Raw genomic sequence first — 24433 nt, 5'->3', positions numbered from 1 at the left:
ACATAAACACAGCGCAGATGGGATTTACGAGAGAAATGTGCAATAAATATACATATTGTGTATAAGTGAAACCTGACTATTAGAAACAAAGATCAAGGAATTTGACTATTATTAATGAACATTATATGTATATGTAACAAACACAAATTGTGGACAGGGAATTGTGGTTTGTGTTCATCAAATTTTGATTCAAAATTAACCAACAATTAACAAAATCACTACAGGCAGCAACCAAACTTTTCTTTGTTTTTAGACATTAAAGCGTCAGCAGCTCTCCAGATCACAGACTTGTCCTTTACATTATGTTTCTGTTATGCAATACAAGGTCATCTGAGTTCATAAAGTCATTAAAAATATAATAAATAGGTTGATACACACGGATAGGAAATGGATCAAAATGTACCACTATAAAATAGTTTGATTAGATATTTAGAGCTCTTTTGTAATGTTTTATCTGTTCTAATGCAGTAAGTGTAAACTGACTAGATCAGTTCAACGTCCAAAGAGTTATGACCGATGGCCCCACAATAACCTTAATTCTGTATGGGATCCAAGAGGCGCATATGGTAGCTTTCTCTTATGTTAACATTACACAATGTTTTGAGCCTTTTTTATGTAATTTATTTTCTCACTGTTTCTCATTTACAGTTTTCACTGTGTCTGCTGACAAGAGAGAAAGGGATAAGATAAAAAGACATCTGCATGATGTGTGGCCATTGTTTCATTGGACCAATGTAGTTACATGCACATTTCTATCTATTTTCCATCTGCGTGATGAGATCTCATCTTTTTAATACAACAAAAAGCAAATCAGGCAGGAAGCTGTGAAGAGTCTGCCGACTGTCAACAAAAACAAATGCTGTAATTACAGGATAACTGATGTCTTATTTCTGTACAGAATCATGTAACTGGGAGGTTTGTTTAGCATGTTTATCTTATCCAAACAAGATATTCTTACAAACAGCAGATTAGCAAAATCTTGTGAGGTATTGTGGATCTTTGGGCTGCACTGTAAATAAAATGTAGATAAAATGGATTCACATTTAAAGGTTAGAGACCTGTTTGTGAATGAGCTGATTTTAAAAGAGGCCTGACATCTGTTATTTGAGGGGTGAGACGGACATAAGCAAAGAAGGAAAGAAAAGATGATGGGAGAGCCAAGATCAAGGGCAGGCCCATAAAAATAAAAACAGGGGGATGACAAAGGATGAGATGCAGAGACAGATGGGGAGATGGACAGAAGGAGAAGGTCCATTAACTGCAGTGTCTAAACAAGATAGGAGAGTACTGCCAGTGTGGAGAGCAACGATGACTCAGAAGGCCAGACAATTATGTCCGTTCTATTATTGGGCCAATAGCTTCATCGACAGAGCGTCTCTCCTCTTGCTCAGCATATCACTCATTCCTCCAGTTCAGCTCAGGACCTGTCTCAAGACAGAAGGTTGCTGACCTTTCAAAAAAAGATAGTAATTTATGCTTATGTACAACAAGAAGTCATGTTTTATCTTCTGTTCTGATTGTACGCAATATGTGTTACAGGGAGATTCATTTATTCCAAAGTCACATTTGAATGTTATCAATCACCGCAGGATGCCCTGGAGCTTCTACACAATAAGATAAACTTTAGTTTATTTGTCTAAAATTGAAGCATGGCTGTGATTTCGATGAAAAACTTCAAGGAAAGCATTATTTTTCCATTTAGTTTCATCCTTACAAGATATCTCACTCAGATGCTTTTATGAGTCATTTGTATAAGCAGGAATTTATGAAACCACAAGGGCAAATGTAAACACACAAACTCAATCACACATAAAATGTGAGAAAGCACTTTTGTCACACTCTGAGCTACAGTGGAAAAAGCTGTAAAATCTCAGACGTCTATTATCACACAGTGTAAATACAGACTGCCACAATGGCATTCACAAACGCTCCTCATTCAACCAGTGTGATACAAGACCTTGTCCTCGACCTCGCTGGAAAGGATAGCCAGCCTGACAGAAATCACATTTTAGGCACAAAATTTCAAAATACACACTCACACATACTGACTGATCGTACATGTCACAGTCAATGGGCTATATTATTCATGTTGCTACACCCCTAATGGTTAATGTGCCATAAAGACACACATTCACTACAGAAAGATGTGCAATGTCCCCTGCACCATAAAGACATCTCCCATCCATCCACAATCTAACATTGCTGGTGAGATAGTTTGAGGGTTGCTGTTAGCAAAATATCCTCAATAATTCCTCACATTCTCCTTAGGAGAATAATCAGTAAAATCTAACTTGACTATAAACGAACTTGAAGGTACGGTGTGGTGAAAACACACAAGTAATTTTCTTAGATTCTGCAAAGTTTGAATTTGAGAGTACTCATTTGTGGGACCTAGGAGCAATTTAAAGTAATAGTAGGAACAAGATGTTACCAAAAATGTGGTTGATTTTTACATTTTAATTTGTAAGATATTCTCTCCAGATACTCTTTCTTCCTCCCACAGTCCAAAGACATGTTTGTTTGTCTCTATGGGTCAGCCATGCGATGAACTGCTGACCTGAACAGGGCGTACCCCGCCTCTCGCCCGGCTGGGATAGGCTCCAGCCCCATGCAACCCTGATAAGGATAAGCAGTTACATAAAATGGATGGACTTGTAGTATAAGCAAGAAGGTGCCTTCATTTAATGGTAAGGTAATAGATACCACACCAGTGACTAGCTAGCTCTTTCCACCTGTATCAAATGTGTATGATAAGCTAAGCTAAATACATTTACAAGACAAGTGTGAGAGTGGTATTGATCTTGTCATCTAACTCCAACAAAACAAAAAAGCATATATCCCCAAATATTGAGCTATTACTTGAAATAATTTTCATCATAGGCCATTTTACCCAAATTATTGTTTAGTCTGGTTAGTGATGAACACCATGTTAACACACACATATTACCTGAAGCCTTTAAAGAAACTATTGTCTTAATATAACTCAATATGACACCTAACAATCCAAATTGTACTAATTCCATTGTACCAATCTTACAATGACTAAGACATTTTGTGTATACCTGTATACCACAACTGTGACATTCATAGAAGTAATGGAGGCATTTATCATGGATCTTAAATTCTTCCCTCGGATTCTTTATTTCGGACTGGAATGCACAACAATATCTACCCCAGTTTTGGAGTTTAAACTCTGCAGAAATGCTGAGAAATTAAAAGTGGCTGACTACGTTTTCACAGCACCGCACTGCAAACTTTCATGTTTTGCAAAGAACATTCACAACTTCTCAGCTCTTTATACGTCTAAAATTAGCAGCTGGAAAATCAACAACACCAACTGCAGCTGGCTGATCTAATGTATTTGTCTTCAGTTCCTGCTAGTGACCTAATGTATAGAGGAGATTAATGCACCATTACTGTATGGCCATTATTGTATAGCCACAAGGGAAGGCAATTATTCAGGCCTTCTTTTTATAGTGAGTGGTGTCAAGGACAGGGATGGAGCATCATTTATGTCTCTGAGAGTGTCTGCCTCTGAAGCTTTAGTGACGCACATAGTTGAGGGTAGCAACTGTACACACAGCCAAACCATTTTCACTTGTGACAATTTTCAATGAGACAAACACAACATACACACAAATATGTGCACATTATGTCTTAAATCTACGGAGCAGTGTCACCACCCTGCAGCAACACAAACACACACTCAATAAAAGCAAAGATGAGTTATCGTTCTGTGCACAATGGGAAAGGGTGTAGGCTATTCCATCAGAAAAACCCTCCTTTAGTGACACTGATTCAAGACCGTCTCTGTGGTTCAATGCCCGACCAATTTTGTCAGACAGGTTGTCGGCTAAACTGAACACCATCTTGGTAAGCTGATGTTAAAGTGAGCTGTACACCTTTCAAGGGGTCTTTCTTAAGAACAGCTATTAGATTGTGAAGAACAAGATTCCCTAACAGCCCTAATCTGAGCCGCAGAAGCAGCAATCTTGTTTCCACTACAGAAGCGACACTATGGATCATTACTTCTCAGTACAATTTAACCATATGTGTGCCAGTGTTGTATTACTCAAGACTGATCTTGAGATGACATTAAGTCTTATCTCGGAATCAACAGCCTTGTCTTGGTCTCAGACAAAGAGGACCACAACTGGGAGAATATCACTTCATTGCTTCTCTGATTTATTTGTTAACATCATTACTGTGACTGGATGTAAAACTCACAGATTTAAATGCGACCAATAACTTGACTCAATAGACTGTGAAGCTCCGCATTTTTTACATGCAAAATGTGTGCTTGTCTGAGCACGTACAATTTATCCATTAGATGTTGAAAAACACATTTTCAACATTTTTAAGATTCTCGCTTTCTGCAATATCTACTTATGGCAAGAACAGCATATTTATGCTTCAGGAAAGATTGTGGCTGTGGTGAATACATATGGATAAGGTGTGGTAAATAAAGGTGTGGCAACAAAAAGTTTAGGGAGAGATGGGAGTTCCGTCTGTGATGGGAGGTGATCTCAGGTCTCTGGTCTGCATGAAAGTTAGAAGCACTACAGGCCAACCTCCACCCAAATCTCCATACTCTTACTTTTCCACGTCCCTACATATACAGGACAATATTTCCTGTACTAGAACTGAACATTAGCATTGTACTTAAAAAGATTATAGGAACTTCAGCTTGGTACCAATCAGCCACATGACAGGAAGTCTTGTAAAATGCTCTTTTGCAGCTTTTTATTTTATCAGGTGTAACCTTATGTGAATTCTTATGTGAATTAGCCTTGAAGAGTTCAAACACACAACCAACACTTGTTGCACAATATAAAAATAGATATTTGTTGACTACTGTCACATTTTGATTGACACTACAATAAAGTGAACCAGTGCCATGCTGTCAGCTTACAAGAGCAATACGTTCAGACTGACACACAGAGAGAGTATGGCTTTAGAGGGAAAATAGGTCATAGTCATGCATCTCTCAGGAACATGAACAGGAACCTGCCTTTTCCCATCTTCAATGAAAAGGTGTACACACTGATACTAAACCAAATACAAACACCACATCCTACACAGTGCGGCAAAGCACTTGGCTCTGCTGCCGTCTACCACCTCAGAGAGTCTGCAGAGGATGGGCGAGTTGAGGACAAGGCCCTGTTGGAGCACTAAAAGGGCAGGTGCAGCCAGGCGCTAAATGAACTGCTTGTTTTAGACACTCTCCATTGGATCAGCGTTTCGTCACAGCCAGAGGGAAGGAGATTGAGAACGACTTGACTGAATTGACTATTTGGACTGAGAGTGAATACAGTGAACTGACTTTGCAGATCTGCATTAACAGCTATTCATAGTGGGTAGTATGATTGTATGTGTGTGGTGCGTTTATGATTGGGAAATATGTGCTAGAGACTGTCCCACACTGTGCTGGAAAATATGCAAGAACATCTCGCTTTAACTTGCTTCAAACCCATGGCCTTTCTTCGTCTTGCTGGTCATTTGTCTTCCTATGACCACGTGACAGCAGAAACATAGGCGTTCAAGGTGTTTTTGCAGACCAGGATATGACCAGTATCTGTCAAAGTGACATCAAGAGAGGAGAGCAACAAGAATAGTGAATTACAGGACTGTAATTTAGCTTTTAGGCAAGGGCTTATATTGCATGTCAGCTTAAAATCTCTATTCCTCCTTCTGCTCCACCATTTGACTAGCTATAAAGTAAAAAGCACAGCACATAGTGTGAACTGGCCCTGTCAGCAGTTATGAATTTATGAGAACACCAATCAACCAAGAATTCATTCATACTTAACATCCTTAAGGGAAGAGCGGTGTAAGTGGTTACAAACGCCATAAGCATCTCCAAATGAGTTAGAGCGGTTGATGGAATTGCTTTAAAGAAATCTGCATAATATGCAGAACGATGGCCAATAGCAATATCAACATTGACATCAGTTTTTTATGAGGTAAAACCCTCCTCACCAGTTACAGTAGATAGGAGGAAAGGTACGGACAAAAAAAGTCTTGAAAAAGTCTGTTGCATCAACGATCAGTGATACTGTGGATGGGAACTTTCCTGACTTTAATACACACTAAAACACAGAGAGAGAGTTTAAAAGGTGATTAGGATTATGTCACAGAGTACTTGAAATGTAATATCCTTTGAAAATGGCAACTACATATCCAGGTGTTGGCACCAAGTGTCCCATGTGAATCCAAACACTGAATGTTTGTGAGTCAAGTTATCTTCCGTTTATCGTTTCTACTCCTGACATTTGGGCTTTTTTTCATGAAAGACATGTTTTGTTCATGTGAACATTATAGATCAGATCTTTGGTTATTAGTTATAGTAGTTATTTTATTTGTAACATCTGTGCTTTTCCTGCTATGCCAAGTCAAAATGTCACCTGTGAAAATGGTCTGTTATACTGCTGTTTTGTTTGATATTTTCCTAGTAATATGTATAACTACAAACCAGCAATGAAAAAGTGCCATGGCATTTCTTCAGAAAGTAACAATATCTTGAGACAGAAACAGAAACTGGAAGGCTTAAACTGTTTTACGTCTGCAGATCCTTCCAAGACTAACATATCTGCCAATATTTGTGGAAAACTGCATCCAACCACTTTTTTGGGACCGTGGATAAGTATACTGCCACCACCACCTTAAAAAAAAGCTTAGGTTATGCCAGAAAAATGACACACCAAATCAAGACTCTCACTTCCTGTAAACGCACACACGTCTAACAGGCGGATACATTCAAATCATCAACCAGTGGTTTAGTATGAGGAAGAGCCCTTGATCATTTGTCACTGTTTGACATCGACCTGTGGTGTCACATCCATCACTACCTGGCCAATTACCACTCTACAGTATGCAGAGCAAGGGAGGAGGCTGGCAAGGTGAGAATGCTGCAGCTGATCTGTGAACACACACGCACACACATACATGCGAACACATTTTGACCTGAAGTGTTAGAATCAAAACAGATGCTAATTGAATCTTCCTCTGAGTCAGTGTGCACGTGACAAAGTGATGAGAACGGCTGTGGCACAAACTCTAAGAATGGGTTGTAATCCTGTCTTCGCAATATCAATCTTTCTTTGAATGAATCGCTCAGACTAGCAGACTGATTCATCCAGTATGTGGGTGAATGTATTCCTGGTGTCTCCCTAAAAAAAGCTTCCAAAGATGACCTGGTATTATTGTCAACAGGTGGCAGAAATAAACCCATCTGCACACCCAAATAAAGGTTTCCAGCTTTCATTTGTTTAAATGCAAAACATGACTTTATTTTTATTTTAATAGTATCCCTATAGACAAAAAAAAGATGAGTCACGTTCTACACCTCATGCAGCTTAGTTTTCATTTCAGCACTCTGGAGATGAGGCAAATCCACCTGATTACATCCACCTCACATCCCCGCAAAAAAAATGCCGCACTTTCCTCATTTGAAACCCAGCAGCACCTATCCATGTCATTCATCCGGCCACATTGGCTGCCTGGCTGGCTGACTGACTGACTGTGATGTGAACATTTGTGCGAAATCCGTGTCAGCTTTAGCACCTATGTGTGTGTGTGTGCGCGTTGCCAGTGAATCGGGCAGCTTGCAGCAAACGACAGTTTAGAGGTGATCACAGATCTTTTCGCAGAAACGTGCATTATCATATTTAAAGGTATGCAAGCATGCAGCGAGCGTCTGACACACACACACACACACACACACATCCAAAGCAAGACACCTGCCACCGAGGCTCATGTTTCATGAATCCTCCTGCTAACATTCACCTATTTGCAGTGAGTTGATGTGGAGAATCACTTACACAGGATCAGTGGGTGCCCGATGACCGCCAGTTACAGTCTCTTTCACGTTATCCCAGATACTGACCACAGAAAAAAAAAAGACGCGGAGGGATGCGCCTCTGCAAGTGTAAACTTCCGCGACACCTGTCTGCCTCCTAGATACTTTTTTTTTTTTTTTTTTTTTTTGGCTTGCCTGCCCCTCGGTGAGTCGTCTTATTATTTCGCCCCCAAAGCAGCAGACGCAGGCACCGCTGAATGGGCGATCACGAGGTTTGTATTACACAGAGGGAGGAAGGAGAAGGAGGAGGAGGAGGAGGAGGGAGGTAGGCAGGGAGGGCGCACGGCGAGCGAGGTGAGGGATTGGCACCCAACCTTGAGTCTTCCTGTATTCATGGTGACACAGAGCGAGCGTCGGGATGGAGCTGTAAAAGCTTGCAGGTTGGTAATCAGAGATAGTTGAGTCTTTTTCTGTGCTTGGCTGATCTGATATCTCATCCCATTTTTTTTTTTTTTATTATGCTGGCACCTGGGCATCTTGCGCTCCAATTTGGCACTGCTGCTCCTGAAGGAGGAGGAGGAGGAGGAGGAGGAGGAGGCAGTGTGTTGGCTGGCTGCTCCATTCACAAAGCTAGTCACAGGGCAATTAACCTCAGAGAGAGATGAAAACATCCAACCCACGTACAATGAATTACATAAGCAAATAAGTATACTGTGCATACACACTAAACCCCTCATATTAATATTTGATATCTATCTATCTATCTATCTATCTATCTATCTATCTATCTATCTATCTGTCCTAACTGTATTTTGCAGGATCACTTAAGTGCCTCAAGTCTTCCTGAGTTGTGGTCTGGCAGAGTTTCAGAGCTGAGGACAAAACCTTCCTGTTTGTTCTCTTTATTAGTGCACAGCCTTCTGGGAAAAAAAAAAATGCTGACAGCACTGTAAAAATCTGGGTTGTGGTACTTGCTCAACAAGGCCATTTTTTAGCAAGATAAAAAGCAGACTTAACATTGTAATAATAATATGCTACTTTTTAGAGATTATAAATCAAGCTGGGCTGCTTTATTTAGACCCATTAAGGCTGCATTTTACAAGAGATACTGTCAGAGAAGCTGCTCGTATATATATTCTACACATTAAGGCCTTGTTTTCACCTACGAAAACACCTCCATGACTCACTATGGACTGTTGTGCTGGGAACCTGTGTGCTTCACACACAGTCACACCTTTGATCTACATGCAGTACGTACAGAACCAATCACAATGCTGCTGCTGCAGTATCTGTAATCTCAGGTGTTTGATTCAAATGTACACAGAAACAGCAAATAATCCAGCCCAGAGAGCACATAATTGGACATGGAGGTACATTCAAACACAGGCTGTGTAATTCATACACAGTATAGATTGACATATAGATCTTTCATCATCATTTGTACCTGTCTATAGTTCTCTCGCTTCCCTGTTAACCTTCATCATCTCCTCTTTAAATGCTACATGGCGAGGTCAAGATTCTTCTTTTATGCATTTCTAAACTCCAGTCACTTTCTAAACCGATTCTTCAAATCTTTAACTTGAGCAAATATGACTGCATAGCGGATGTTCAGTGGTGCATTTTAAAACAAGGGTGATTATCATGGTTCACCACTCATTGCTCGGAGATTTAAATAGCATAATGTCTGGCCACTTAAACCGAATGTTTTCTTGCCTTGTTGGCAAGATTTAGCTGGAGCAGGGGGAACAGTCAGATTGAAATACAGTCGCACGGGCTGCTGGTGTGACATGTCCATAAAAGCAAGGTAGAGGAGACATTATATATGTCAAAAGTGACAGTTTTACAATGCATCAGGTGAACTAGAGGCAGAAAAGAGCAGATGTCACCATGACAGGATGGAAAGAGGAGCAACTTTACTGGGTACGGCCACTCCCAGTACAATCCCAGTGTCTTAATCTAGGTCACTAAGTAGCTCTTGTGTACAGTGAGAGGGTCATTGTAAGGTTTTACGTCAGCAATCCTCTGGTCACAAGCACATTTCTGCAATCTTAAGGCAACTGCGGGTCACATTTAGGTTTGAGTAAAGCGTATTACAGGCTTCATGCTACAGATATACTGGTGTTCACGCATTACACTCACTTGCAGCATGACCTTGCATTTACATCTGAAAAAATAAGGTGATAAAAGCATGGTACATTTGTGGCTTATTCACTAAGCGTTTTTATATTTCTTAAAGGCTGCATACAGTAGGTATAGTTAACATTTCAGCCTGGGGGGGTGTAGCTTGTTACAAGAGACTATGTGCATTTGCACCCCTTTAATAATCCTGTCAAGCTTGCAGGTGGGAACAGAGGGAATATTTATGCAGTCGTCCTCAGTAGCAGCAAGCTATGTGAAAATGCAATCAGCAGGTCAGCGTGGCATGCTTTAACATGTACCAACAATGTGTGATAGATTTTGCGAGCAGGGGAGTCATCAAAGCCTGCCAGGGGAGTTATGATTGCTAAAGCGAATTATGTAGAGTAACTAAGGAGAGCAAAGCATGCTGGCCCTTCTATCCATGTCACATGCTGGTGTTACAGTGTTCTTGTGTGCGCACACGTGTTTATTGTCTGCTGTGACATTCAGTATTGTTGTATGTTTGGAGACAGATTATAGCTCCACGGTCTGAAAGTTGGCATTTGAGGTCGCTTTTCTCTGAGGGCTTCACTGCACACTATATGATCTCGTCCTTCAACCAAATGTCAGCCTTCAGAACCCCATATAAATGATCAATGAATCATAACTGTACGTTAGCAGCCAGGATAAGTTGATCCATGGATGTTATGTCTGGGAAACATGTAACAATTTGCTCTATTACTGTAACTTCATACAGGCAGACAACACCAATCACTCAAATGTGTGCCCACTGGATGAAGTAATGACACGGTAAAAGTAAACCTCAACCACCAGGGGGCCTCCGAAGTAAAACCTGCCACTCAGCTGCTCTATCAATTCATAATTAAACATACTAAAAGATGAAATCTACGATTTTGTTATAGTGACCAAAAACAACCCAACCTCTAAAATATGCCTGAAAGTTGGCATATGTTTTTTTGAAAAGTGAGAAGCTAACTGACATCCTGCAAACTATAATTGTGCTGTAAAAATAACATATTTTGGGGCTCCTGTCCAAAATGTGGTGATTTAGGGGATCAATACAGATATTTACTAAACAAATGGTTATTTATGATAGTGTCTGAATATTTTCATTTTCTCATACAGATTTCTTGCGTGATGTGTTGCAAAAAGTGGTGAACTTACAGGAGAAATAAGCATTTGCACTGATTCTGATATCAACATGTTAAATCAGTCAGAGACTTTCTTTTTATCCTACTGTACCAAAAAATGGATCAGACCTGTCAGTGTGACTCTGAATATGTTTAGAGATCATATACCTAGAATACAAACACAGTGATGTCTCAGTGTTGAGGGAAGTATCAGCACGTATCAGATGCACTTACCTAAGAGGACAGGCTTTTGCACCTGCTACACTCAGCATTCACTGGTCACTCTTCAGTGATCCATGATCTATATTGACCTACATAACCCTGCCTGGTAACAGTGTCTTATATCCTGCTCCTGTTGACTTTTCTTCTTCCTGTGATCCTCAAGGGGAAGCTTTTTTAGGCCGGACCACTTCCTCTGTGATAGTAGACGTGTGAGCTCTTTCACAAATTATTTGCCAACGTCCAACAGGATTGTCCACATTAGTAGAATAAATATGATGCTGTCATTCATGCCTTCTTTTACCTTACGCTAACATTGCATCCTTTGTGACTTTTGGTAATCTATTGTACAATTACATATTGTCTTTGGGTGATTCTTGCCCTTTGGGTGACTAAATTGGCAGATTTAGTTATTTTCACGGGCCACTTCATTCACATAATCCAGCCCAAAGTTCAAACATAATTTCACTTCCCTCTTGCTGCCCTAGAAGGCAACATGTGGAAAGTTACAGAATTCACCTTTAATTTAAGACTCAAGTAGATTCAAGAGCGTGACCTTTGAAACATCTTTTTACATTTAACCATGTGTGAATGTTTTACGGTGCATAAATATCTACTGTAATTTGAGAATATGTTCACATGCATGTGTTAAGACAAAAAACATAATTTCCAACAGCAGGGAAAGACTGACCTCTCTTGAGAAGAATTATGTATGATTACCTTGTAAGCTGCAAATGGCTATAAAACAGATGTTAACAGGCCCAATGAGCATTTTCCATGATTTCCCATACAGTGGAAAACAACTGGTAAAATATGTGATTTGTCATAGCTGCTATCAAAGTATTAAAAGCCTGAGTTACCACAGACCCCTGGATGAAGATGGAGTATTGATTTTGGATTAAAGCTCCTGCTTTTAGTCACACAATAACATGTGTTTTAAGTCCTTTGCTGTCTATCTACTGACGCCAAGATGAACAACATATCCCCTCCCTCCCTACTGTCAGATTGTTCAGCCCACAGTCACTCAGCTTATTCCATTTAAACATACATTTTCTTGTGTTTGTCAGCGACGAGGTGGAGGTGAAGCCTCTGCCTACTCAGCATGACTAATTGCCCATAAGTGGCCATTCCAGTGTTGGAAACAAAGCATCACAAATACCAAACAAACACAGTGAGTCACCCCATGCATTGTGCTGGCACAGTGTTTAGTAAGAGGAAGAAAAGGTATTTCCTTTCATAGAGAGCGAGGGGGAAAGAAGCTGGTTTCACATTTTATATTTTTTAACATTTGATGTACAGATTTGTTTTCTGTCTTTTTAAACCTTTGATAAATGTATTTTCAGAAATCTCCAGGATGGATAGGGCTTCAGCAGCGGAAGCGAGTCATGAAGCCATTTCCTCTGTTACTGCTAATAAACAGGAGCTGATTGTCCTCTGGGCTGAGTAATGAGTTAAAGCAGCAGTTGAGGAAAATCACAGTCATAACAGAAGACAACTCCTTTACCTCCTGGATACGCAACACACCGCTGAGGTTGTTAGTATTGGATGGAGCCAGTCTGCTCGGGAGGTGCAAAACATCTCCAGAGCAGATGTTCATTAACACTGATTTGCATTTGAGCACAAACAAGTGACGAAAATGCAATGAACATGGCAGGTCAGGTCATGGAAAGTGAAAAGGGTGGACAACAGAAGGTCAGATATTTCAAGGATTAAAATTTCTAATAGTATGGATGATATTACAACATAAAGCTATATACTTTAAGCTTTCCTTTTAGCCTCCAATAGCTTCTAACTAATTCTTTTCCCTTTCAGTGTTTAGAAACCACAACATATTGACTGTCTGGTCAGTCTCCTTCCAGACTAGATTAGTCACACAGCACAGAAGCCTGCTAACCCCCCTCCTTTCCTGTGTTTATTTCACAAATGTGGATGAATGAGAGTAAATTTGCCAGCCACTCCACTTCCCAGTTTGCTTGCCAATACTTCTCTCCAGCCAAGTTTAGCCGCAGCTGTTTACAAAAGAGGTGTTTTCGTTGCTAGCCACCCAGCTCTGTAAGATATTTGAGTAAAAGGTTTGAGATTTAGCAACACTTGTTAAATAAGAACTTCAGCCCAGACTATGATCATTTCAGCAGCCCATGACTGCACCTGCATATCTGTGCAAATATTTGGATGGAATAGCTCGAAATTATTTTATCTTCTAGTCCAAGGATACATAACCTCCATTTTTCACAAATGCTCAGTTAGCCCAGAGCATACTAGCACCGGTTTAATGATACCACAAACAACATTGCTGTGTAAATGAATGTGTATGTTGCTCCATATCTGGCAGGTGTTGATATATCAAAGTTATGTGTATTAAACAGCTTCTGCTGCCCCCAAGCTGCCAGAAAATAAATGTATAATGCTTATAAACCTTTTACAAAATAAGTTTAATAGCAGATAGTTGTCTTTATTTATACGTGAATGTTTCTACATAATATTTTTATATATGGATAATCAATATGAATGAATAATTCTGATATCACTATTGCTCTCCCACTCTGGGCAGTGAGTTGATTCGTCCCGGATTAACAAGGGCCTTAATATTTATAGATAATAATAAGTTTAGATTTAAGTTTTCAGTATGCAGACAAAAATATGACAAAAGGTCTGTTAGTGGGCTCTCCACAGTCATATGAGTTAATTCCACATCTTAATGGATCCGCTCTCTCCCAATAAAATAGACAAAGCTGTACTCTGCTTATGACATGTATGTAATAATGAATGTATGGCTGCAGCTGGAGAGAGCAGTACAGACACGTTAGACTGAGTCTGTCCACATCTTGTCTCACCCAAATACAGATATGGTCAGCTCTCTCTTCTCGTCAAAGGCTTCAACCCTCAGTGGCATTGTTTGAATCCAACTCCTTGCTGCCATGGTAACCAGAGCGGAGAGAGGATGAGATATAAATGAGAGATAGTGAGAGGGCATGACCCATACTACGACTGACACTCTCTATGATATCCTGTTTAGTATTCTGGCTGAATGTGCAGTGGTCTGTGTGCTATGATAATAACTTGACAAGTTGGGTTTAATTGGCACTTTATATCATTGTCTCCATAAAGAGACAGTACGATATCACTTATAGTATGATCATGTATGGTGCTGCTCATAGACTTGACTTGAACTTATCCATTAAGAGCTTCATAATCCAGGAGGTTCTTACACCAGTTAGATCATGGAAGTTGTTCTCCAATGAATTGTTGTGATTTACTTTTGTTCCTATTCAAATTTTCTTAAATTCCCATATGCTTTTCAAGCAGTGGTTCCCAGAGTGGAGTGAAGGGCAAAATGTGCAAGATTTATTTATATCAGTTGTTTTAAAGCATACCAAAACAGAAGAAATAAGAAGTTACCATTTAAGAGTTTACAGAAAGGATGAATGAAGATGACTGAACCTGAGATGACCAAAGATCATCTCGTTTAAGAATCATATTGGAGAGCTATCAAAATTGCAATGGTACCAAAAGACGTCCCATTAACATGACCTGAATGACAACCTGCATACAGGCAGTGCTGGGTCAAATACATCAGTGAAGGTTGCTGAGATACATCACTATTATTTGTTTAGTTAGTTTAACTCTTATAACTAAATCATTTTTTTTAGTTGAAAAGGCATCATGTGCATGCTTTTCATGTGTGCAGGGGTGGGTATGAGAAAAAAAAATCACTCTTAAGCGCTATTAAGCTATGTTTTTAAAAAGCTTGGGAATGACTGTCACAACAATTTCTTTACACTTATCCTGTGGTCCACAGAGGCTACATGAATTTGGCAGCCATTTTCTTCACCTAGAACAAGAGAAACACACTGATGATCAATATTGTGAAAATAGTGTGTCTGGATTATATCTCTATCAACAGATTTCGTAACTGGAAAGCAAACCATTTACATTTATATGTAATCACACTTGTCAAAACCTCGAAAAATGTTTATTCAAAGCCCTTCGAGAAACATCATTTCAGCAGTGTGCCCTTTTGTTATTACAGATTAATGTTTCAACATCAACATGTTCCTGGCCTGTGGGTTTTATGGAGTGAAATCACCACAATTTTAAAACCACCTAAGATATTTGTGTATACATGTCGACTCAGTTCACAGCCCCCAGCTCTGAAATGTGTTCACAGTGACTTGAGATTTAATGGATTATCTACAGACTGAATGTTTTCTCTTCCAGTGAGCTTTGATGTCTTAATTGATAAGTCATAGCGATCTGTAAAAGACTGCATTTTGAATATTTTATTTGTTTGGTGTGGGAAAATCAGGCCTGTGATTACAGAGTACCATTTTCACTGATATGGGTTGTATATTCAGTGTAGGGCATTAGGATACAGAGGTGAGATTAAAACACAAATACAATTGGTAACTGATGATATAAGATTCAATTTGAATCAAAATGACTTCTCTTCAATGCGAGTATGCTAATGTTCAAGCAGCCAAGGACACATAAATGGAAAGTGAAATGTAAGAGGCCAGACAATGACAAACACACAAATTGCAGCACAGCCGTACTGTTTTTCTTCAGCCTCGTCCTTGGCTTCCTCCACTGTTTCCACATGAGAGGATTGAAAGCTTCGCTGCTTTCACTCCTTTGCACCTTTCATGAAGCTGTTACCAAAGCAGCCACATAGAAAGAAGAAGAGGGCAATGTGCTGTAGAGGAGTATTGATTTGCACTCAGACCTATGAGCCTGTCCAGTTGTACAGAGCAGAAGGAGGAGGCATGAGTATCAGTTTCTTATTTCTCAGCTTGTTATCATCTACACACACTGTTCATGCCTCACTCTTCCTACACACGGGAGTTTTTTTCTTTATCTGTGACACACACATACAATATATGCATGCAATCACACAGAGACATAATTGAACTGTGTTTGGGTTTGCCAGGACAAATTTCACCTTGATTCACGAGGAAAATAATTGACTGTCATGCTATCTGGAAACATATTATGTGCCCTTCAGTGGCGAAGCAAATACACTTACATTGGCTATTATTTGTTTTAGTACTCATATACAAATGTGTGCTTGTATTTATACATACAAATACATATGTACAGATATAAAGGGTAGCTGAAGTTTTCCTTTACAGCAAGATTACTCAGTGACCCAACACAATCCCTTTATATGTGATGTGGGAGAGAATACTCGGCTTTCTCCAAATTAAAAATAGATTTTTAGTTTCTCTTTCTTGTTCAGAGAAAATTAAAAGCAAATTTGCCTGTGGTAGCACAAACTGCTGAGTTGGAACAGTTTTAACTTTATGAAAGTACTTCTGAAATGTACACAGATGAAAAAGCAGTGATAGCTGAGGGAAATAACAGAGACAACTAGAGTTCAGACCACAGACATTATAAAACATGGACATAGTATCCATGATGTCACTCATAGGTTTCTGAAGAGCCATTGTGAAGCTCTTTGTGGTGGCTCTGGTTATCTTCATCTCAAAGCCATGGAGGTTGCTGCTTGGTTCAGACAGAGGCTGAGCTAAACACACACGAGCACACTGGTGCCAGCTCAGGCAGCTCATAGCTAACATACTGTTTGTACATTGGCTGTTTAGGGTTCAGGTCACATTTGCAAGGCAGAAATTCACTTTGCTTTCTAAGCACAAAGTACAATGTGTAGGATTTAGTGGATTCTAAGTGGTTTCATTGCTGACCAGTGAAGGGAATAACAGTGCTATAAATAACGGCGTTACTTTTTTCAGTAACGAGTAATCTAATTGATTACTTTTCCCATCATTATAACACCGTTATCGTTACTGCCAAAAAAACGGCATGTTACTACGATTGTTTTTCATCAGACCAACTAGATCTCTAAGCCGAGTGGCAAAGATTTTTCTTGTTCCTCCCTCCTTGGTCAGGCACGAGACAATCGCATAAATGATGACAACCACTGGGACCACTAGTCCCATTATATCAATAGTTTTCATGAACTAGCCTACTTTCACCAGCCTAATTTCTGCCAAAGAAATAGCCCTTATGACAAATGGTTCACGGTGAGGTTTGTTGATTACACAGTAATAGGGGCAATGTTTCTGGAAACACATGATCCTGTTGAACTTTGTACATGCTTTCAGTCCGACAAACAAAATTCCATTCACCTCCATAGTATTGGGGGTGGAGTTATCTTCAGAGACAGATATCTCAAAACTGGGGCAAATAAAACCAAAATTATCTAAATAGATACCATTAGAGTTACATGAGAAAATGTCTCTCTGTAATTTGGGTGAACCAACCCTTTAACAAATGGGGCAGCCAGAGTCGATGTTTCAATTACATAATCCAAAACATCCATTACTTTATGAGTCATGTCTCGTAATCCAGATGTTGTTTCCGAAGTTACATTTCCTGTTTTCTCTCATTTCTCATCATACTGCGAAACAGCTTTGTTGCTTGCCCTCACACACAGACACAAACACATTTCTAGAAGTATTTATGTGTCACAAATTACCTGTCTTCTCATCTCTGGTCAGAGCACACAGTGTGCTGTGGGGAAAAAAAGGTGCTTTTTTCCCTTTTTGACAAGGTCAGCAGCTGCTAGCTGTAGAGCATCATCCTCGGGCACATTGACAGCTCAAAGCAGAGACGCTGATGAATGACTTCCCACAGGGAGGCAGGAGTGGCAAATACTGAGAGTGGTTTTGCATAGCAGTCTTTTACAGTTAACTCCCTGAAATGCATTAAAAACTTACTTGAAAGTGTAGAGTGGATAACAGGGATTTGGAGTATGAAATAACTCCCTTACTGTGATTACAGTCTTTTTACATGGCCACATTGTGGTTTGTGAGTGGTTAATGTAAACTTGTAACCTTGGTAACTTGATTTCGACATGACTTACAAGAAGTCATCTGATGTTTTGTTAAACTAAAGCTCACACTGTGATTCTCAGAAAGAAAATAAATTGTTTGGTCAGTGGCTGTCATGACATGTCCACTTGTAGACTTGAGTCCATTTTGGATTGGCTGCCAAATAAAGCAGTGTTTCGCTATTTTGAGGTTATTTTTTTACTCTCTACTCTCTACTTGTATCCTGACTAAACATCCCCTCCATCAATTCACATCATTAGCCCGCTGTCTAGCCAATGGTCTCGTTGAACCTCCAGGGAGAAGTTTGCAACAACGGTTGCTACACAGTGTCGAACATATCTCAGAAAAAAATCAGGGAGCCAGGAATGAAGATGAATAACCATTTTTCATTGTCCTTAGTCAAACTGTGAGTCACTGGGAAATCAGAGACATTACAGTCACTTTCACAATCTTGTTCAAGTTTGTTGAATAAAAAGCAACATCTTTTACTAATATGCTAGAGGACAGGAAAGTGGTATATGTGCTCGACTTGGACCGGAAATTAAACTTTAATTTCCACAATTTTCACAGCGGTGCATGTTTAAATCGCAGCCGGAGACAATTCCTCTGTGACCCAGAGCCTGAGGCTTGAAGACTTCATTCTCGTCTCTCTCACTCCTACTCACTCTTTCCATATTGTAATACACCTTCAGACAAGCTGCCTATTCATCTACAACTTTCCCCATCAAAAGATGCATTATTTACAGTATGCTCTGTTTCAAAGGCCATATAAACTCCCACAGAGGTATAAAAACCCACGTGCTTTACAGATAATCTAAAACATACTGTAGAATAAGAGAAAATTAACTCAAAACACAAGGTTTCTTTCTATTTTTCAATTTTTTCTTTCCCAACCGATCATAAGTAGTTTATCAATGTTAAAATACATTATTTTGGTGGTAGCCAGCCCCACCTTTTATGTGAATATAATACACTTTAATAGAAATCAGGGAATTTGGACACTTTTTTTTGGATACTGTCTCTTGAGAGAACTCCAGTCAGATGGCATCTGTATCATTTTTTGAACTTTGACTGAGGATAGTCTTCGTACCACACCCCTTATAAACCCTTCAGGTCAGACAATATTGTTTATATGTGGAGCTATGACTTGATAAAGATAAGAAATTCTTGTTAATCAAAATGCTAACAACGTTTGGGTTTAAATCTGAGAGTAGCACTCATTCATGTCACCTACACACCAGGTCAGGTCCAAAACATTTATTCCCTTTTCACTGTCGATACAGTGGTACAGTACCACAGTACTGAGTTGTAAACTTTAAGATGGATTGACAGTATGGATGTCTGCTGTATATTCCACTGTGAAGTCCATAGAGGAGTCATTACTGTAATTCTCAAAGACTTTCTCAAGTGTTTGGATCAGTGCAGAACCGTATAAACAGCAGAAGTTCAGAATTTCATCTCCACTGAGCCAGCAGACAAATTCACCGCATTTCTTCAAGACATTACAAGAACCAAACCACCAATTTTTCATTTGTTATGTACAGAGGTCTGACAACGCAAGTTTCCTCTCACCCTCCCTCTCTCTCACTCTCTTTCTCTCTCCACTCTCTCTTTGCGCTCCTATTTACGCACACAATTTGGCAGGAGCTCCAGTGCAGGCATAAGTGGAAAATGTCCTTCATAGTCTTTTTAGGGTAGGTTTAGTGGAGTAGGGGGGAGATTTTTTTTTTTTTTTTTTTTAAAGGGGAGGCCACCTCAAGATGTCTGACATGTTTCTGCAGGACCGCAGGCCACTGGCTGGCGCATAGCGCAGGCTTGTGGTGGGCTGTTTGTCTGCGTGAAGCTGGCATGGCCTCCCGTTCCCCTGCATCTGTTCCCCATTAGCAGGGCCGAGCGTATAAAGCAAGGAGCTGACAGGGGCTGGGAACACTCGAGTTCCTGCCTGGATCATGGGGTTTACTATCTGGCTGTGCGTGCTCTGCCTGCAGGCGAGCCTGCTGTCACACGCCCTGGACTGCTCAGGAGCAACACAAGGAGAGCTGTGTGTCAGCGCACAGACCGCAGACGAACAGGTAAGAGACGCACCTCTAATGGATGTGATAGTTAGGGAAGGACAGTGGTAACCAAGGTGTTCATTAGGTATCAGTCATCATATGTGCTGTTGTGACAATACAGGGGTAAGTGTAGCCTGTTTGAGTCTGTTTAAATGCTGTTTGCTGGACCAGACTACATAATAACTAACCCTCCTCTCCAATGAAAGTGAATAGAATCTGAATTATCAGCGTTTTCTCCAGCTACTGAACACTTTATGTAATGCAAGCTGGCAGTGAAAAGTCAGTTTAATATGCATTTTATAGTATAGTAAAGTAGAGAATAGTATGTTTAAAATATTGAAAATTACAGTGAACTTACAAAATAGATATTTATGTCAGTCTCTTTTGTAAAAGTCACATCCAAGTTGAGTTAAAACTAACTCATCACAGCATTTCCTCCATGTGATTGGCATAGATTTAATAAGTTGAATTCAAATTCACCTTATGAATTAGTGTGATTCATAAAAACAGTAGTAATATTTAAGTTTGTACTTTCAGTTCAGGTTGAAATGTTGGATTTAGTTTTTTTAGTTTTTGTCAGACACAGTGTGGTCGGTGTTTATACAGCATCTCAGGTCAGAGGAAGCCAGTAACTCTGCTGGAATGCAAGTTGACTCTGACTCCTTCGAAAGAGGCTGCTGTGACAATAATAGTGGTCAAGTATGTTTCAGGATGGCAGGAGACGTGTACAGTCTAGCCTTGACCTGTGGAGACGTATAATTTTTTTTTTCTTTTTTCTAACAGAAACAAAGTCTCATTGTGATGGTTTTTACAGCCATAATGCCACCGCACCAAAAATACACCCCTCTGTGGAACAAAATCTTTCAGCTCCCTTTTTCGGCTTTTCATGTGGCTAGCGGCTGTTATACTTTAAACTTGTGGTTAGCATTTTTCTGTGGACAGTCCTCGTGTTCTGTCCAAAGTAATCGCCCTCATCTGGACAACGGATTGGACAGCTGCAAGGGGGAGAGAGGAGGATTTTCACCCACACATTAAAGAGTTTTCATTGGGAATTCTGTTCCATCTGAGGGTGTTTGTGCCACATATGTGCTTTTCTGCAGCAGTTATTTGTATTATAATTACAGCATGCGCAATTTTAAGCTTCAAATGTGGTGAGAACTAACTAATGCCCGATGTGGCATCCTTTCAGAGGCTACATTTTGGTTTAATTTACTTGTGTTTTGCCTTTTCCCACCAAGGTCACTTGTGTTTAGAATGGAGTGGAATACATTTAATGAGTAATTTATGGGACTCGGCAGCACATAACAGGAAAGCCAGATGGATTATGGCAGGTTTTGAGGAAGACGGCATTTTGCTTAATATCCTACAAACACACTCACGCACACATAAGAAGTGCTGCCATGTTTGGTAAAGACCTAACTGTTTTGCAAAGGAATGACATCTGTTGTGAAATTTAGTTAGACAGTGCATGGTTTGTCTGGGTCAGTGGACTATTTTCTTATTTGAGGGACTCTTTTACTGACTGGTCACATATTCATAAAAAATAAAAAAACAGTGTACAGTGCACATAGTACTAACAGTACCATGCTTGGTCTGGCTTATACTTGGCAGTATAAGATTATTAATTTCTGCATTTTTTCTTCCTCTTTTCAGTCTGATGATCAGAAACAACAGAGGGCCCTTCCCTTAACTGAAGGACTGGTATGTGCCACCACTTACTCACTTGCTACCCTACTCAAGATTATTGCCTCAGTCTGAATACTTTAGTTTGTGTGAGAGAGGACTCTAGTTCAAAGCAGGTCTGGTTCATGGTGTAAGATAATGTGAAAGATATCATGACACTGGAAAGATTAACTGGAAACAAATCAAAGTGAAATTGATGATGATATGATGTAAATGTGATAAAGTCACATAAGCATTGAAATGACTGAGGGAAACAAACAAACACTAGCAACATTTGCTTCCCTGTATAGTTGAAATCATGTTTAACTATACACCTTTTGTGCCACAGCGAATTCTTGAATATTCGTCAAATCTCATTGCTCCTTAGAAGTGAAAACAATCATCAAAATGTAGGTCAACAGCAATCACTATAAGCACTTTAAACAGTGTCACAAGTGATTGCGAGGCAAATATTGTGTAGCTAATCTAGAGAAAAATAGGAAGTTATTATCCAGGACTGGAAACAGTCTTTTTTATTTCCATGTTTATATAACCATAGGAGGAAAAAGCACTGCTGGAGTCCAGACCCTGCTGTACCAATTTACCACAAAGTCCTAATTGGCAAACTGAACTCTGTTGTTTCTCAAAGTGACAGTCTATTTATCAGGGAAACAAGGGGATCAATAGCAGCGCCTTGTTTATGCGCAGATCAATGGAAAAAGCAGGAAATGGCGTATGGCCACTGACAATGATAATTTTGCTGGAGTTTGACTGCCAATAAAAAAATCCCTGTCCTCAGACTCAGTGTGAGGACAGGGACGGTACAGAGCAGGACAGGACATAAGAGAAAGAGACGTGCAGGAGTTGTTGTTTCACTCTGTGGTTGTGGATGTGGTTGTGACTCTCACCCTTGCAGGCTTTGCTCAGACGTAAGAGACAGTTGGAGCATCGGGGTTCCACCCACCTGAGCCACTCCAGCCTGCCCGGAGCCGTCTCAGTCAAAGGCTTTCCGAATACTCTCATCCAGGTAAACCACACTTGTTAGTCAGGCAGGAGTCATAGTGAGTAAAAGCCAAATGTGGGGGAGGTAGGGACTGGTTTACAGCGGTTTTAGTCATGCTGTATCATCTGTATGTGCTCAAATGCAGAAATGATCCTCAGAAATGTGTTTGCTAACTTAATAGAAAAAGTACCATTTCAGATCTATTGTCATATTATAATAAAATTCAGCTTAGTGGATTCAGATAGTAATATGTGTGTACAGTATGTATCCATTCTTATACTAATTCCTGTGTCTGTGGTTTCTTAGGCTGATAGGTCCAGACGACACTTGGCTCAAGCTGCGAATAAGAAAAAGAACAAGCGTAAATCCCGCGTTGGCTCCTTCTCCCTCCTTAGCAACGACAAGAAAGCCACCCCTCTACAGGTGAGTCTCCATGGCAACCCCTTAGTAGAGGAAACAGCTGGGTCCAGATGTGGACAGTTGTAAGGCCACCTTACTTGGTTTTATTGGATCAGTTTGGTCTACTCACTGGTATAATCTGTTCATCGAAGTGGCCTTTTGGTATCAGGCAATCATTCTGACAATGTCCTTTCAGTTTTGCAATGGAAAATGTTCATCATAAGCTCTTTCAGGATGCTGAAATACGTTGATGTGCTCACAGAAAATGTCAGTTGTTAAGAAACTACACTCTCCTGTATTCACTTGCAGGTGGTTAGGGCAAGGAGACAGGTGAAGACTGAGCCACCCAACAGGAGGAACTCAGGTCGTTCTGGGGCTTTCTCTGTCCTGGTGAGTTATTATATAGTGTTTATTCTTCTAAACACAAATGTACTACTTCTGGTGAATATTTACAATGGTGTGCTCTTTGCTCTCCAGGGAGATCCACAGAACGATGGACAGGAAGAGAGACCCAAAAGAAGCATACAGAAGATCAGTTCTGAGAAATAAAATCTTTCTTGTTTTGGCACAGTACAAATGATTCCACATTTATCCAGAAAAAAAAAAACAGAGACGACTGGTGTGTCATTTGGAAAGAGAACTCCTCTGTTTATTTGGTTTGAGTAATTTTGATGTGTGTCCACAATTGCTGTTTCATCTGTAAGATAGCTTACTTTTATCAGCAAGTCTGCACTTACAGATACTTTGTATACACTATATTAAGTTTCTAATATATTCCTGCATGTTATATAAAATCACGTCACAAAAGATCCCATATTAATATTCTAGTTTGCCATTTTGTAACCTATTTAATCACAGATTCCTTATGAAGATTGGGGGTATATTTTTGCAGAAATATTTCTTGTGTTGTTGTATCAGATTTCAATAAAAGTTTAGTGAAGACATATGATGTAAAAGTCTTTAAACGTTAAGCACTTTATGCTTCACTGGAGCTTTCCCTATAAAATTGGATAATAGTTTTACACTCTGAGCACGATAAAGAAATCGTGGAGTTTTTGACCAGCTCAGTCTTTCAGCCTCTCCCTCTCTTTCCCAGAAGAAAACAATTTCCCCACACAACTGCTTACAACTGATTCAGAAAATTGCATATCATGGGGGTGAAACGCCTCTAGGTCCCCAAT

General features: G+C 39.9%; 1 protein-coding gene across 4 annotated transcripts in view; it reads right to left on the bottom strand.

The window, feature by feature from the left end:
- Positions 1-11457, bottom strand: part of myripb (myosin VIIA and Rab interacting protein b) — a 108277-nt gene extending 96820 nt beyond the window's left edge. For 2 of the 4 annotated variants that reach the window (XM_019274542.2, XM_027274402.1), the window contains exon 1: positions 7821-8504. The gene's annotated coding sequence lies outside the window, so the exon portion shown is untranslated. Of the gene's footprint in view, positions 1-7820; positions 8505-11301 lie in introns of those variants that run through there. The other 2 variants (XM_027274401.1, XM_019274543.2) reach the window with 2 other exon arrangements.
- Positions 11458-24433: the final 12976 nt, after the last annotated feature.

This window comes from Larimichthys crocea, chromosome XXIII (genome assembly GCF_000972845.2).
Source record: "Larimichthys crocea isolate SSNF chromosome XXIII, L_crocea_2.0, whole genome shotgun sequence".
NCBI classification, from domain to species: Eukaryota; Metazoa; Chordata; class Actinopteri; family Sciaenidae; genus Larimichthys; species Larimichthys crocea.
The sequence above is the reverse complement of the archived record's forward strand: the minus strand, read 5'-3'. Positions and strand labels throughout refer to the sequence as shown.